The sequence below is a fragment of the Haplochromis burtoni genome, unplaced genomic scaffold (genome assembly GCF_018398535.1).
Source record: "Haplochromis burtoni strain Fernald_Lab_line unplaced genomic scaffold, NCSU_Asbu1 Contig_212, whole genome shotgun sequence".
Classification (NCBI taxonomy): domain Eukaryota; kingdom Metazoa; phylum Chordata; class Actinopteri; order Cichliformes; family Cichlidae; genus Haplochromis; species Haplochromis burtoni.
In genome coordinates this window covers 329,264-334,600 of record NW_024582573.1, presented here as the reverse complement: position 1 = coordinate 334,600, position 5,337 = coordinate 329,264, and the positions used below count along the sequence as shown (strand labels likewise).

Below are 5,337 nucleotides of genomic sequence, written 5' to 3'. Positions count from 1 at the left end.
GGGGGGGGTGATAGAGATCCTGTACTGTATGGATATCACAATATACTGTAGGTCCCTGTCATCTGCAGGTAATCAGTAGAGTAGCTGAATATCTGGCCAGCGGCATCAGAGCTAACTGTTTTAGAAATAGAACAACAAGATGCTGGAATAAGACTTTCAATAAAATCTGTATCTAAGATATAGTCTTTACAAACTCTTCCTTCTATTCATGTTACATGTAATTACAGGAGTCAGATATAGAGGTTGGCTCTCAGTGCTGGTTATCCATGTAGCTCTAAATAGATTCGGCTTAAATTCTAAATTGTACACACTTTTTCCAGAACACGTTAAAATCAAGTTAGATTTAAATTATTCTGCAAAAGTGCTGTTTTTTTAAAGGCTGAAGTTACAATAGAAAAGGGGGATGCATGTCAAATAACTGTTTATTTAAAAAAAAAAAAAAAAGCAAATACATGTGTATATTCATAAGCAAGATAGCGTTGGCATAAAAACCTTTAACTGCACTGTAGGCTTTTATTCTGGCAGCGTGTTTGTGCGAGTGAGCCTCTTCCTTTTATTCCTCCCTGTTTGTAAGATGCGGGGGCATGTGTGCTTGAGGACTGGGGATTTCATAGAATTATGTGATTGTTCTTTGGTGTGTAGCAGTGAACATTTAAACGCACTATTCATGGATATGTAGTCCACTGGCACGAGGAAGCTCTAAATGCATTTGTTTGCTATGGGGAGAGAAAGAGAGAGATGGGGGTGAGGGAGCCAGTGAGAGACTGTGGACACAGAGAGACAAAGATGTTTTGACAGTGAGGATGATTGAGAGACATAAAAGGAAATGCAGCGAGAAGGGGAGACACAGAAAGCGTGGGTTTGAAAATTATTGAGGAAAGATGTTTTTGACAGATGACGGGGAAGGGGGGGGGGTGATTTTAAGATAAATAAACCCATAAGAGAAACAAAAGCACTGGGAGAAAAGAGGGAGAGAAAGAGAGAGAGACAGGGAAAAGAGTGGAGGACATGTGGGTGCCCCCACCTCGCCACAAAAAACTGAACGCCTGCTTTGATCCTCTTCATTTCCCTTGTTCCCTTTTTGTATTTTACCTCACTCCCCACTTCACCCTCTTTCACTCTCTCATATATCCTCATTTACTCTCTTGCACCTCCTCTCCCCTGTTTTCCCCTCCTCCCTGCTTCCACTCCTAGTTTTATTTCCCAGCGGCTTTGCCCGGCCGCACTCTGTGATGTACTAATGTCTCATTAACTCTTTTATCTGTCTGTTTATCTTCTTCCACTTCCACTAACCCTAACCCTCTGCTGCTTCTCCCAGTGCTCTCTTAAAGGCTCTATCCCTCTGGCTTGACCAAGGTTTTCCATCTAATCCATCTTGTAGTCCTCTTGCTCAGTGTGTTGTAATACAACCCAGTGACACCAGGCGGCAGTCAAGGCCATTTATTTGCTTGTTATCCATGCTGATTATGATTTCCTTTAGTGAGTTTTTTTTTTTTTTTGACTTTGTTATCTCATATAATCACACTCATCTATTTAACAAATATGTTTTTAAGGGGCAGTGTCCCTGCGATGCATCGTATTTGTGCTCTACTTGAGCTGTTTCTGTCCCAGAGGCTGCATGCGCCCAACACCTTTGCTTTTTTTATCTGGAAATCTGCTGAATCTCATAGAGACGCACAGATCGAGATCTCAGCCGCTGTAAAATATTTAGTGGCTCCGATCACGTGAGCGAGTAATCATGTGGCTCATCAGGAAAACAGGAGAGGTGTTGCTGCCTCGTCTCACTCTAATTTAGGTGAAATGTTTTCAGTGAGGCTCTGTGATGTGTGTTGTAACTCTGAAGTCAACTGAAGCCATGCAAATATAAAAAGCGTTTCAGCTGAAGATGCCAGCTTTTGGTTTAGAGGTTAATTTGTGTGGATGTGTTTTTAATTGTGGCTGATTAATGTTGGCACATTAAAAAAAACAGAACATTTAGCTGTTTAGTAACATATAATAAGAAGAAGGTTAAACATTTTGCAGCCACTTTATGAGAAACACCTTCACAGGCTAATGTGTGCCAGAGATCATAATCATTTGTTTTTGGTGACATTATTAAAATATGTTCATTCAGTTATATTATGTATATAACTGTGGTCGAGGTTAAAGGAGGTATTATTGAGGACCTAATGTATTTAACAATTCAATGAAAGATTAAAGGAACAGCACAACAAAGAATCAAGATAATAATTTCCTTATTAACTAAATTTACATATTTTTCTTCTGCCCTGTTGTGATGTTCATTCACACAGACTGCTTTGGTGTGGGTTGTCTGGTTTTGCAGGTATCTGCTGCAAAAATGTTTGCTTTCTCTTTAATATAATAGAACTAAATGATACTTGTACTGTGATATGTTTCATTTAGAAACAGTTATCTGTCTGCATCCGCCAGTTAAAAGAAGCCAATATTACCAGTCAGCTGAGGGAGGCAGTCAGAGGACAAATGTAAGTAAATTTGATTATGGGTTAAACTTTCCCTTTAAAAGCATACATTGCGATGCAAAACTCTTGCACTACCCCTCATTTATTTATATGAAGCTAGGAAAATAGAAAATGTATGTAGCAAGTTAGTGAAACAGGTGCTTAGATACATAGAAATGCTTTATATAAGACAAAAACAGAGTTTGTATAGTTTTAACAAGCTTGAAATTAAATATTTGATGTCTTTTTTCTCCAACACGCCTTAACTCTATTGGGAAAGCTTTCTTCTTATTTCTTTAAATAGTCTTCAGGAATAATTCTCCACGTTTCTTGGAGGTGATTCAAAGCTCTTCTTTGGATGTTGGCTGCTGTTCTGTTCTCTGTCAAGATGATCTCACACTGCTTCAGTAATGTTGAGGTCTGGGCTCTGGGAAGGCCAATCCATGATTGATAGTGTTTCATTGTGTGTTTTGGATCATTGTCATGCTAACAAATGAAGCTGTTGACAGTCAGATGCTTTTCAGGTGATATTGCATGATGGATCAAGATCTGCTTGCACTTTTCTGCATTCATAATTCATCAGTTTTTAACGTCTCCAACACCACTGCCTGAGAAGCAGCCAGAAACTATGACAGAGCCTCCACTGTGTTTTACAGATAGACACTCACTTCTGCCGTCTTCTGTATATATGGATATGTTGATGACGACAATTTTCAGCTTTAAAAGATCTGTGACTACTGATTTTTTTTCTTGAGTAATTTGCCATACCTCAGCCTTTTCTCCCTGCTTCCCTTCCTTAACAAGGGATGCCCACCCTTCCACTAAAACCATTTCTGATGAGGCTTCAGTCAATAGTAGAGATAAATATTTCAGGTCCTGTGTCAGGTCTTTGCTGGATTTCTTTTCCTATTTCTTAAGGACATGACTTCCAGATGCTGTTTATCTGCTGCAGATAGCTTTTTAGGCCTGCCAAGGACACACTGCACAATGTGCTGAGATATGCCAAGTTTGCAGCTAATAGCTATTTGGGAATCACCTTGTTAGTGCAAAAATACTATTATATGCCTGTCAAACTGTGTTATGTTTGGCATTTTTTGTAGATTCGTTTAAATAATTGGGAACAAATGCTGTGTTTTTGCAACAGGCTGCTAAGTTTTCTGTTATTTGGAGATCCAATACTACTTCATCCTTCCAGTTAGGGGGCTTTTTCATGCTTGAATGATTCATGGGTCAGTGATAAATGACATAAAAACTACAGCCTGGACTGAAAATTAGTGGGGGAAAAGCATTCAGTTAGAAAGCCTGGAGAACTAAGAGCACATTAAAAAAATTACAATAAAGTCTGGCTCCTTGGAAGCAAAGGAATTAGACTTTTCCAAAGTAGATTTTATTGCAGAACATTTACATCAGGTGCAACTAATACGCATGACTCAAAAAAATTAAAAACAACATAACTAATTTATATAAATGAAGTTTCAAATGTGCAAAACCATACTTAAATATAGAAAATTATCTCTTAAATGTAGGCTTACCCAGCCTCACCCGTGCTCATTATGACTCAGTTATAGTACAGAGTGCATATTCATTTAAAAACACTGCAGACCTGCTGTTAGCAAAAAGCAGCAGCATGCTTCCAGTTCATCCTGAGCCCTGTGACATTTGTCTTCTTGCAGCAGGACGCTGTCATCTCGTCACCAGCCTCCATCCACACATTCTCACCTCCTGTAAACATGTTTGACTTTAGCAGTTGACTTTTCTGCCATCTGGCTGCTCCACACAGGCCGACGGTAGACATGCAGCAGTTATGTGCGAACTCACAGTTTGGCCCCAGGAGACATTAGTGATGCCCACTCTATTTTCACCTCTAGTTTCCCTACCCATAATGCACCATTATTGTCACATTTCATTTCCCCCTTTCCAGTTAAAGGGCTTTTAGGGGAAGGAGATTTTCCTCATTTTCTGTCACGAGTCCCAAATTAGTCTCTTTGATTTCTTGCTTTTTCTCCGTTTGAAGTGCAGAGGTGTAAGCATTAAGTCTTAATTACATGGTCTGATAAGTGATTTCAGTTTACTGGGTCAGATGGAAAGAGGTCAAGCTCTTGAATCTTTTGCAATTTACAAATCTGATTTAATCCCATGGCTAAATTTATCCTGACAGATTTTAGTATCTAAATCAAATTGGGTTTTATTGCATAACAGTGCAATCCCTTTTTTTCATCATCATTTCTGCTGGCAACATTGTTCCAGATTCTGAAGCAGCAGGCTAGAAATAACAAATCTATGTGATTCATAAACAGGGATGCCAATTCCTGGCTGTGCTATGATATTTACTGTACAGTACAGTACGGCTGTACGTTCTTATTTCAAAGATTTACAAGCATATAGTTGTGTTTGCATGACAGTAAGCCTTTCAAACCTCAGTGTCCACCAAGACTTAAAAAATGCATGAAATATTTAGTTTCGTCATATTTGAATTTTTTTTTAAAATATGTGAACAGAAGCCATTGTCTTATTTCCTGTCGTTGAACTGGCATTCAATGTTTCGAGGCTTTAGTGTTTTATCCTTTATAGTCTTTGAAAGATTAATTTCACATCTCTTGAAACAGACTGACAGAGCAGTGAAAGGAACACGCTTTGTGGCATAAAACCAACTGCTAATTTTCACATTCAGAGAAGATAACAAGCAAATTTATTTAGACCCTTTTTTGTGATAACATATGTGATAGCCACAGACTTTCTCTGCCCTCTTGACACTATGATTATGTGGATTCATTTCTTATAGAATACATATAATACACAGTAAACCAGCAACTTGTCACTCTACTCTTGGCACACTATCATTAGAATAGAATAGAATAGAATAGAATAGAATAGAATA

The 5,337-nt window shown here is 38.5% G+C and overlaps 1 protein-coding gene across 1 annotated transcript in view; it reads left to right on the top strand.

Moving 5' to 3' along the window:
• LOC102307460 (phospholipid phosphatase-related protein type 5) overlaps window positions 1-5,337 on the top strand; it is a gene marked incomplete at its 5' end in the record, with an annotated part of 73,627 nt that overhangs the window by 14,295 nt on the left and 53,995 nt on the right.